We start from the raw sequence: 12,369 nt of genomic DNA, 5'->3' as shown, positions 1-12,369 counted from the left end.
CCATTACGGCAGGTTAAGTGTAAAGTAAAATACACATGCTTATCCTGCATTACTGATGGCTGAAGAAGATGCATGTTCTAGCAAATAGTTATTGATGTGAAATTGTTTGCATTTTAAATTGAGACCATAATCTGAGGCTTTTTTTAAAAAACATAATCCATTCAGGAGAAGGTATTATAGCCCACACACAAGAACAGCTTACAGTATCAGCCTGTTCTAAGTGTAGTTTATACAGGAAAGGGGTCTACTATCAAGATCATTTAAAAAATCTAAATATCAGCATAAAAATTGGCATCGGCCCCCAAAAACCCATGTTGGTTGGGCTTTATTCAATTGCTATACTCTAACTTATTACCTAAGATCTCTTTGCAGCCACAGCAGTAAGTTGTCGGTAGTCAGACGGTGCAAGAAAAGAAATCCTGTATAGAAAAAAAGATGCATAAAGATGCCTCGATAATTGTGGCCTCCCGAACTGTAATTAAATCGTGAGGTGCATATAGATTCCCACCTCTACTGGTTTCACATCATAAGCACACAAGGAAAAAGAGCACACACCTTTTCACTCTGCTCTTTAAGTAAGAAGAAAGTTAGCATACACTCACTGGCCACTTTATTAGGTACACCTTGCTAGTACCGGGTTGGACCCCCTTTGCCTTCAGAACTGCCTTAGTCCTTTGCGGTGTTGGAAACCTTCCTCAGAGACTTTGGTCCATACTGACATGATAGCATCACTCAGTTGCTGCAGATTTGTCGGCTGCACAGCCATGATGAGAATCTCCCGTTCCACCACATCCCTAAGGTGCTCTGTTGGACCGTGAGCTGGTGACTGTGGAGGCCACTGGAGTTCAGTGAACTCAATGTAATGTTCAAGAAACCAGTTTGAGATGATTTGAGCTATGTGACGTGGTGCATTATCCTGCTGGAAGACAACACCATGTTGAAAGTATTCCACAAAGAATTAAGGCAGTTCTGAAGGCAAAAGGGGGTCCAACCTTGTACTAGCAAGGTGTACCTAATAAAGTGGCCAGTGAGTGTAATTGTTACTGCAAATAATATTAAATGACTAATTTTATGCAATTCTTGACGGTGTTCCCCTGTGAATGCCTGAATGTTTGAATAATTGTTTAAAACCAATGCAAATAATTAAATAATATCATGTAAGAAAGCTAATACAACAGGGCAGCTGAGGCTTGCACTAACCGCTCTCACAAATGACACATGTGGTCCCTTGATATAGAAGTCTGCAGCCTGCAGGAAATGTTGATACTTCTTACAGCCAATCTCCATCTTTTTCACCTCCGCCTGGGCATGCTCCAACATCATTTGTGGCCTGGATAGCCAGAAGGTAAAAGACAAGATTAACTCTAGAAATCTATGACTATTATAATGACAGAAATTACATCTGTTAAAAGAGAAACCCTTGTACTCATCAACTTGCACCCCAATACCGGACCATTGAGTGTGAGCTCTTCAGCTCTTTGGAAGCCACAAAATGGGCTGGAACGTAATCCTTGGTGGAATGTGCGTCCATTAAAAGTATTTTTTTTGCCAATGACGATGCTGCAGACACTGTAACAACTCTACTTGAACTACAGAGGTTCTTCAGTGGGCAAAAAGGTGATGTTCCTCACCTTGGACTTCACTTCGCTGTCTGCACCTCAGTGTACAATCAGTTAGTGTACATTTGGAAATGCAAACAATTGATTCACCTCAAAGTAATCACTCTGTTATCATGGAAACAAGACAGAACACCTGCAGTGATGAAAGGGACAGAGCTGTAATATATGATGCTGAAGTCGTTCATGCAACATTTAATAAAATGTGTATTTATGTCGAGCTTCCACCAGTAAATGTGTGTCTTGATTAATAACACACTTAATGTGCACCACCTTCTCTGCAACAGAGACTTTGTCAAACCTATCCTGATGTCCAACATGTCCAACTGTTAGAAAAATGTACTATGCTTCAGTATATTAAACTTTTGCAAGCCTGTCTATAAATATAAAGAAGAAGCGTTTAACACTCTCAGTGAACTTATAAAACAGGAACTGGTGCATAGAGATGGACAGGAAACGCCTACAGGTGAAAGCTAGATAACAGTTCCTGTCTGTATTTGAGTGGCATGTTAATAATATTACTTGTCCCAGTAACTAAGTAGTGTAACTAATTACTTTTCTAAAACAGTAAAATTATTACAGTTACTAATCCAAGTAACGCTGTTACTGAACGCACCATCCTTGACTTGAATCCACGACTGTGCTGCAGCTCAGCGGGACCGGACTTTGTTGTTCATGTCGCTGAAGGAAGAAAGGAGAATGAGGGAGAGAGGCGTTCTTTCCACAGCTGTAAGTAGCTGCTGCCATTATTGTGTCACAGTCTAAGATGCAAAGAACATTGTGGTCTAGTGTAAACTCTGTGCGACCAGCAAAAAGCTTTCTACAGCGAACATTTCTACATCTGATCTATTGAAGCGTCTGCTGAAGCAGCACAGCGACGTGAAACTTACAGAAAAAACACACTCCTTGCTGCTGTTGAATATGATATTAGTTAAAAAGTCGGCAGAGACGCTTTGTTTGGGGGTGAAGGGGGGGTGGTAGTGAAAGCTGTGTTTCCCATAATTAGCCTATAATTTGGATAATTATCAACACAGACCGCCACATATTGATTTTATAATCATTTTTTTATTAGGTGTATTTAAAATCATTTTTGATTGAGGAGCATATATTCGTGCAGCACCTCCAGGCTCGCTCGCTCTTTCTCTCTCTCTCATGAACACCGCTTCTCAAACCTGTTGGAATATAACCCCACCCTGTCATTCTGTGGGAAACACTGGACAGTATATAGAAACGTAACTAGTTACTTTTATCACCCAGTAATAAGTAAAGTAATATTTTTTAAGGAGTAATAAGTAACTAGTGATATTACAATTTCTGAGTAAGTTGCCCAACACTGCATGTGACCTAGATAAAGATTCATCTTCCTTGTAGGAAGCCGTCATTGAACAGAGGAGGGGGTCTACGCCACCACTTATCCCCACTTACAATGCTGTCCTTTCATCACTTCCCAGGAAACTCAACAACGTAACCTATTGGCCTCAGGTGAAGATACCAACGATGGTCGTTCAGTCTCGGCCACAGGTAGTCTTAACGACTGTAACGACTGTCGTCACAGCAACAAGGAACACTAACGAACCAGCGGTATCGATGACCCGGGCCAACGACCCCACTGAGGTTAAATAGCTGAGTTTCCCTGCCAGTCAGTCAGAACTGAAGAAGTCCTTTGGATGAGGGACGAAACGTCTTCCAGTATCTTCAACCAAGTCCAGTTGCCCTTGATTTTAACCTTCGTTGGATAACTATGACCTGGATGACTGAGAATCTTCATAGACATTGCTTTATGAAGTTAATTTAGAACAATGTTTGGACACTTTGAGTGTGTTAAATAAATTAATTTCATTTTTGAAGTGACGACAGGTTTTTTTAAAGTGAGGTGGTACGACCCGTGTCTTTTAATGTGGAAACGCCGACACAGCCGAGCTGAAAGAATAAGGCTGATATTTTCATACAGCTCATAAGAACACTTTAAATCAACACAATATTATAGACCACGCCTGTTCATTTAGGCATTCACACTGTCTGCGATTTTCTGTCTCCCTGCATGTGTCAGATGCAGGTGTGCTACTGTCGCATTTCTGTAGTGTTACAGTTTAATCCTCGTTCATAGAATATGACGCTCTGCTGCCAGTGGACTTGTTCATGTCTGTGATTGGTCATCTGCTGCTAACACCGCCTCTTGAACGTGAACGTGCTCCCGGCTGGATTGGGAAACCCTGGGTTGACTTACCGAGTTGATAACCAGCTTCTTGGTACCGCTTATTCCGATCGCGATTGTTAAGGTTAGTTAAGCCAGATAACGAAAACATATCCTGGGTATGTTGAACTCGCTTCGCGGTGCAGGCCCCTGGCTACAGATTACGGTTGTTGTCATGATGTTGTCATACAGCCACTTTCCTACTGCTTTTTGAAATGGTCGGTGCCCCACCACCATTTTTACATATAAATATGACACTGGTCAAATCGGTTGTTAAAAAGTGGGATATTGCAAGAATACCTATCCTTGTTAACAAATGTTAACAAATAATTACACAACTCTATACAGACACACGTTGTATATTTCAATTTGAATTTAAAGAAAAATATTTATGCTCCATGATGTCTGTAATCTTGAGTTGACTTGTTCCCAGTAAATGTTTTGTTCCTCCCCATCACTGCACTCCTACAAATAAATGCTTTTTAAGGAAAAGGTTAACTTGCATATTTAAAGAACAATTAATTGCCTAACACATATACAGATAACACATCAAACAGGATTTTTATGGAATGTTAACTGAACTGGTTTTAGTATAAGAATCCAAAGGATATCAGTCTGTGATTCCTTAACTCACATTTTTATGTAGTATTCAACTAGTCTATATTGCATAATAGAAATCCTGAAATTCAGTTATGGCTTTTGGTTTAGTGTGCCACCCCCAGGATTTTCAGTGGCCCCATCTGGCCACCCCTGGGAAAATTTTCTGGGGGCGCCCCTGGTAGACGATGTTGCTAACACTGATTAGCTCGACATCCTCCTCTTCACTTCTTGCTTTTTTGAAAAAGCTACACATTAGCGGGACATTTTTTATTGCAGCTGTTCATATTCATGTTAAACATGACCAAAGCTTCAAATAATGAGGTAAACGTATTTAAAAGAAATCCCTGTGAGACAAAACCTCAGATTTTCCTCTTGTTCTGAACGTTCTGTTTTAAGCGGCTCGATATGATGTCATTCCGAGCCGGATGGTGGTGATGGCGCATAGATAAGATGCTTGCCTTTGGTGTGGGACCTGGGTTCGATTCCCACTGTGAGACATCCACCAATGTCTCCCTGAGCAAGACGCTTAACCCCTCGTTGCTCCAGAGGGACGACCTCTGACATGTATAGCAGCTGTAAGTCGCTTTGGATAAAAGCATCAGCTAAATGAATAAATGAAAAATGTAAATGTAAATATGGTAATTTGCTCCAGGCAGAGAATGCTGACCACACCCACAAAGGAACATGCAGCCCCATCCCTTCACATGGTAAACACATAAGACAATGGCCAACCAGAAGACAGAAGACAGGCTTTGCTTCAAAGAGACAGGAGCACCTACAGCTTGTTTCAGACAGATGCTGAAATGAGGGCCTGCATGAAGGGCCAGTATAAGATAGAAAATTCTTTTTTTGAACTTTGAATCATGCAAAGCTGCCATACAGGAGTCACAGAACTACAATATAGGACTGGAAATGCATTATAACAGGTCTCCTTTAAATAGCAATGCACCATGGTACAAGCTCACCTGCTTTTAAAGGGAATGGGAGATGACACTGATTGGTTTATTGCATGTGACGCCCCAAAACACACCCATGATTAGAGACTACGTACAAATCTTTTGAACCATGTTCTCTAGCAAACCCTGTAAACTAGCAAAAGTGGATTCAGAAAAACTACACAGGGACCTGCACCATGCACTTCACGTCGCACGCTTAAGGATTTTAATGGTCACAGGTAAGTGAACCTAAACTATAATGTGGTATGCTGAACTTGAGCACTCACTCTTTCAACACACTGGCAAAGAAAAGCTAACAAGCTACAAGTGTCATCTCCAAAAGTAATGAGCGCCAAAAATGTCTGAAACCTTTATACATTACATTACATTAACTTGATTCGTTGAGAATAAAGATTTTTGTTGAAGCTGCAACATTAACACTTGAGCTGACCTGTCTTCACCTCAGCTGGTGCAAAAAGCTTTGTTTCTTTGCATCGATTACATTTGGCATTGCTTTCAGTCTGAACAAAGAAGGATTCCAAATCATCTTCAGTAATAGAAAACAAAAATGTAGATAGCAGGACTACTACTTTAGATGGAATATTTGCACTCCTAACATCTTTTGGGGCAACACCTTCAATCACAGGAACAATGAGAGAAAGCAGATTAATAAGTTTTATTACCTGAGTTGTGAATTCCCAATATATTTATCCTTAAGAAATATTCACAGACAAAGACTTTTATTTATAACTAAATGTTTTTAACAAGTGAATAAAGCCAGTAAATTAGGTTTTAATAAGGGTTATATGACGTGTTGACAAAAAAAACTCGGAGATGACGTGGGCAGACCATGGAATAATAATGCAGACTTGTATCTGCTTTCCTTGTATCTTCTTTCCTTGTATCTGCTTCCCCTTGGACATATTATCCATAAACATGGCATTTCTTTTCATATTTATGCTGATGACACACAAATATACTTGCCCGTCAGATCCACAGACCCTGGAATGCTGAGTTCACTTAACAACTGCCTTTGTGAAGTAAAAAATGGATGTCAAATAATTTCCTCCAGCTGAACTCAGACTAAACAGAAATCCTGGTCATCGGGTCCAGCAGATGGCAAATCAAATACTGCCATCTGCTGGTTCCCTAGTAAATCACATTAAGCCTGTGGCAAAGAACCTTGGTGTTTGGTTTGATATAATTTAAATTTCGAGCAGCACACCACAAAGCTTGTTCAATCATGTTTTTATCAACTTAGAAATATAGAAAAATTCGATCTATGTTAACTTTTAAGGACACCGAGACCATTTTACACGCCTTCATCTCATCCGCCTGGATTATTGCAACAGCCTTTTCACCTGTTTAACCCAAAAATCTATTGATGGACTCCAGACTGTCCAGAACTCAGCTGCCAGGCTTTTAACCAGAACAAAGAAATATGACCACATTACTCCTATTTTAGCTTCATTACACTGGCTCCCAGTATGTTTTAGAATTGACTTTAAAATTCTATTGATCACTTTTAAAGCTCTTCATGGCCTCTCGCCTTGTTATATTTCTGACCTTTTAGTCCCATACGCACCAGCACGTACCTTGAGATCCTCGGGCAGAGGTCTGTTGTCTGTTCCAGAGTCTCGACTGAAAACTAAAGGGGACAGAGCGTTTGCTGTCAGGGCCCGAGGCTCTGGAACAGCCTGCCCGAGGAAATCAGGTCGGCTGAGTCAGTGAACTCTTTTAAGTCCCTTCTTAAAACATACTTTTATAGGAGAGCCTTTCCCGATCTTATTTGACTTTATTTTATCCCTTTTATTTTATTCTATTTTACTTATTTTATATTTTAGTCTTTTCAATGTTTTCTTATTTTATCTTTTGGGTATTATTGTCTTTACACTTGTGCTCTACAAATAAGATTATTATTATATATTATTATTATTATATTATTATTGTAGAAGAGTAATGTAGTGGTAAAGAAACATAGGTGAAAGAGGCCGGACCACCATCAGATAGGGTGCGTATTGGAGGAGGAGGAAAGGTTTTCACACTCAAACTGTTTTACGCCTCGTAACTAATCATCTTTCTTTGTGGTTTCTTCTACGTTATGGAACTATATAATTTAACATGTCTCGCACAGTCACATCATAAAAACAGGGTTGACGTCGAGCATCCATCACAGACATGTTATATAAACCTAACTTAGATTTCAAACACAGTTAATAATAAGCTTCCTAACCACTTAACTATCAGAAGCATAAATTCAACACTACTAATAAAATGGTAGCAGATTCAACACTTAGTTTGATCACACATATACTAACTCATCTTACACAAAACAACAGAAACGCAGTGATGACAAGAATCCCATTAACTGTTAAACTTCTAACTTCTGATTACCTAAAACTTTATGCGAAAATCATCAGAATTGCGCCAACCATCAAAAAGCAATCAAGTGAGATTATTACTGAACCAGTGACTGTACATTTATTTACACTTGGGTTAATAAAACTCATCTCAAGGATTTATGTCCTTCTGCTGAGTTTCATATCCGACTTCCCCAGAGAGAGAGTGGTCATCTGGGACGTCCCAGAGAGATCAGAGAGGAAGGGCTGACGGCTCCTAAAGTCCCTACATTTTATTTACCAAGTGATATTATGAGCACTTGGCAGATTAATGGACGGTAAGGAAGCACTTCTTCCTCGCAGTGCTAGTGGAATAGTGCCAGCAGCTGAACGGTGAGTTTTAAATATTATTTTACAGGTTTGAGATCTGAAGTGTATTAAAAATGTACAAAAATTCAGTTCATTGACACTTGTTTACGAATTCATAATAACATCAGTAGAAACAGTTAACACATTAACGCACATGCTGCTCAGAATATAAAGTTACTGTTGTCTATCTCTCAGTTTAAAGAGAAGCTCACAATATAACACAGCATGAGGAGGAGGCAGCAGGCAAGAGCTAGCTTGGCTCTGAAAAATGTTTACAGCGATGCAGCGTGACCGCATTGGTGCCGTTTCAGGGTTTTACTGTGAGTAAATGTTTTCCCACGCTGTTCACACCAGTATGGTTTCTCCCATGTGACATTGGATTTTAGTTACTTAAAGTAGAGAAACCTTCCCACATGTCACAGCTGTAGGTTTCTCCCCCATGTGAACTATTTGTGACTTTTTAGATTACTTAAAGTAGAGAAAACCTTCCCCACTGGTCACAGCTGTACGGTTTCTCTCCAGTGTGAACTCTCCGATGATTCTTTGACTGTCCGATGTTCTGAAGGATTTGTCACAGTGGTGTTGTTTAAGTCCATCTCTTCCTCTCTGTTTCTATAATAACAGACATACAGAGAGAAAGACGGTGAGTGAGATGTAATGGTGCAGCAAGTATGGAGGATAAATCCAGGTCAGTCTCTCTGTGTGACACAGACAGAGAAAGTGAACCCACAAGGTTCAGAAGGCAGAATTCATATTTAGAGATAAGGTTTAGTTAAGATATGATTACAGCTGTAGAATATGTGTGTTTGTACTTTTGTTGTCATATTTTCATGCAGATAAGAGGTACTTTGATTTAGCGTTAAAGCAAACACAAACACACACACACACGTACTGACTTCTGAAAAACTAGAAACCAGATGTTTTTCTGTTAGGTTGGGTTTCCTTGGACTCTGGCCAACATGTGAGGAACAGGATGAAGCGATCTCGTTGGAATGTGCACTAAACTACTTTTCCGGCCAAGTTCTCAGAGTGATTCATTGTAGGTTCAGAGATACTGACTGGACTGGACCAAATATGGAGAGGACGTCCTGGAAAGGGAGGGCAGTACAGAGTGTGCTTTGGGAGGACTGTGAAGAGCTTGATTTTCAGGACTGCATCACTTCATTCTGCAGAACAGTCAAATAAAGAAATCTTAAAGCTGAGTCTGTGAATTATTAAATATTCTGAATAAACACTAAGAGAAAAATTCAGCTCCAAGATACTGCTACAACTTGGGGCTGCAGTCCTTTAACTACTAAACCTTCCAAATGTTTGTCTCAGTTTGCTTCTCTCTGTCTTTCTGTATCTTTCCTTCCTTCTTCTGCCCTCCTTTCCATGTAGCCCTCACTATGTTTTGCTCTCTATAGAAAACACACTGACAGTACAGATTTAGCGCCTCAGATTTGTTTACAAAGTCCCAGCAGGTCCAGCCGGACTCACATCTTTTCCTAGTAGTCCTACGATGGGGAAGTTTCTTTTTTGGATTTTCAGACAGAGTTAAAACTTAAAATGTCTGACAGCTTTCACAACAAGAGGAGCAAAAGCTCAGCAGTAAGTTAACTTTCCCTTAAGTGCAGAACTGGAAGCTAACTTCAGCGTCCTGACTCAACGGCGATCTGGACTCAACAAATCCCTCATCCTGTTGCCCGTACAGGCTGGATGTCAGCACACACACAGATTAAAAACCACCAGGGCACAAATCAGAGCGACCGCATGAACTTCTGCAGTAACATCCCCAGTTCATGTGGCAACCAATTAAACTGTCACACTGGCCCAGAGCCAGGTACTCACCCCGGTGCTGACTTCCTGGCTGGTCCGGTCCCGGTCGCTCTAGCAGGAACTCTCTGTCGGACGCTCATCCTTAGACGCTGCTGCCGCCATCTCGTCTCTATCAGACTGGACCCAGGAGCATGCGCTGCTCGTGCAGACTCTGTAGTGATGGGAGTACCAGCTGTTTGAAGGGGGGCGGATCTTTAGAGGTACAGAGCTACTGAAATGCAGTTTGCATCTAACCAGGATTGCAGAAATAGTGTTTTTACAGTGAGTGCAGTCCTGCTATATCTTACAACATGTAGAGGAGTTACACAGATATGATAGAGAGAAGAGAAGAGGACAGGGTTAGAGAATGGAGAGTGCAAATCTGGGTTTCTGGTAAGGATGCAGAGTAGAACATTTGTTGGTTAATGTACAGTAACATAATTAAACAGTGTATCAATCAATATATTTGTCCCGTAGGAAAGTTAGTTTGCAGCACAATCACATGGCATTTCATCACACGGCACAGAGACAACCGCAGGCAGACTGAAACAACACCCCTCACCTTGCTACAGATTAGGCAGAGCAGCTGAGCCTCCGGGCTAAATGCCTTACCTGTTTAAAAACGTAATGTTTTTATGTACAAAAAAATGTAGGTCTTGATTTTAGTGAGTAGTGGGAGGCAGTTCAAAAGAGGGGTCAGGGTTGTGTTTGACAGATTGTACAGGCTTTCCGTTGATAAAGTAGAATAAGGTGATTGCAAGGGGCCCCTGCAAAGAAGACTGCAGCTGTGAGGAATGTGAAGGTCATCGTGTGACACGGCACATAAATTGGAGTGCTTGTGGATGTAGTTTTATGCATTTGCAGTAATTTGTCTTATTAGTGTCACATTTCAGTCTTTAGACGTGTTGTGGTAGAATACACTATTGTTTCAATATTGACTATGTGTGGATGGAGGTGGAGGAGGTGGGTCTGACCCTAAGACCCTCAAGAGGGGGAGAAAGGCAGGAATAGTCTGCTCAACTAACAACTAAAGCAGATACTTGGCCTCGGCCCATCGCCTATTTGAACAAACCTAAAGATACCGATTTGATTTATGTTTCATCTCACAGCACAACAACCTGTAAAGTATTGGAGACAATCACCTGGAGCCTACCTGAGAAAACCTGGAAAAGATGCGGCAGCCTCACTGAATGACGTGAAGGGAAAGTCATGAGAACAAAACTGATCCTTGTAACTATGGCCTACTGTACAGTTTTTTAGTTGTTTCCATCAGTGACTGGTTGAAATGTCTTTTACTGGCATGTGTCCTGTGTGACACTGGTGTAGCAAAGGGTTGTGAAGTGGTGAAAAAAACTCTTAATATAGACCACTTCTTCAAACAACAATACATGGAAACATGTTTAAAGAAGAAAAAGATTGCTGGGAATCATATACTTATTTTTATGGTTGTGAAAAGATATATAAAAACAAAGTATACTTTAAATAACCAGGTTGCAAATAAACCACAAACATCAAACAACAAATGAAATTAACAGCATTAATAGATCTGGATCATAACCAGGTTTAAAAACAGTTGAACACACAAACCAGTCAAACCTTTAAATACACTCGTGCTGCCACCTGCTGGTAGAGAAGGGAAACATTTCACTCAAACAACAGCCTTTAGAGTGGAAACCAAATTAAACATCAGTGCTGACAGTAACAACTCTGCACACACAGAAATGACTGAGGTTAACTATAAGTAACTGTGCTGCACCAACAATGCGCTCTTAAACGGACTCTTGCTGTGTACGTGATAAATGCACAATATTAAAAATGTATTCAACTACGGTTGCTAACAATTTCCCTTGGTTCCCAGTTTGTTTGGTGTTTCTTCTAATGTTATCCTGATATTGTGCTTTCATGATTAATATTATCTATTTCTTTGAGCCATGCGAGTATCTGAAACAAGAATTTCCCCTCTGGGATCAATAAAGTGTTCTGATTCTGATGATTTGTAATGTTACAGCTGCTCTATAACTCCTGGCTTGTATTTTCATATATTTACTGGTATAAACGGTTCTCTTGTTTTTTGATACAGTAACCGAGAGCGGAAATATGTTTTCTTTATTTTTGGTATAATGAACTGGACCCTTGATAATGTTGACTTCTTCCTTCTCCTTCTCGGACACAAGTTGTTCAGGTTGTTCACCTTCATCACAAGGCCGCATGGACCCTTGGTTCTACATATGCAGACGAACAGATGCACTTTATTTATGAACTGATAAAACATGTTTAATCTATAATAACACATTCAAATATATGATAATGTTCCATTAACTTCACAGATGTGGACGAGCTGATCGACCGCTTCAGGGTCTCCGCTTTATTCTTCAGTATGAACAGCCTGTGCTGAGTCCTGATCGTGAAGAGACAAAAAAAGAAAGCATTTACTCTGCAGCCGACTTATCATGGTAGAAGCACAACCGCCAAACTCTCTGCTTCTGTTAATGTCTCCTTTTGAGAAAATGTGCAGGGTC

Source organism: Micropterus salmoides, unplaced genomic scaffold (assembly GCF_014851395.1).
Source record: "Micropterus salmoides isolate LMB-PRFRI ecotype aquatic unplaced genomic scaffold, ASM1485139v1 Ms_hic_scaffold_3548, whole genome shotgun sequence".
NCBI lineage: Eukaryota > Metazoa > Chordata > Actinopteri > Centrarchiformes > Centrarchidae > Micropterus > Micropterus salmoides.
Note: the sequence above shows the minus strand (reverse complement) of the source record.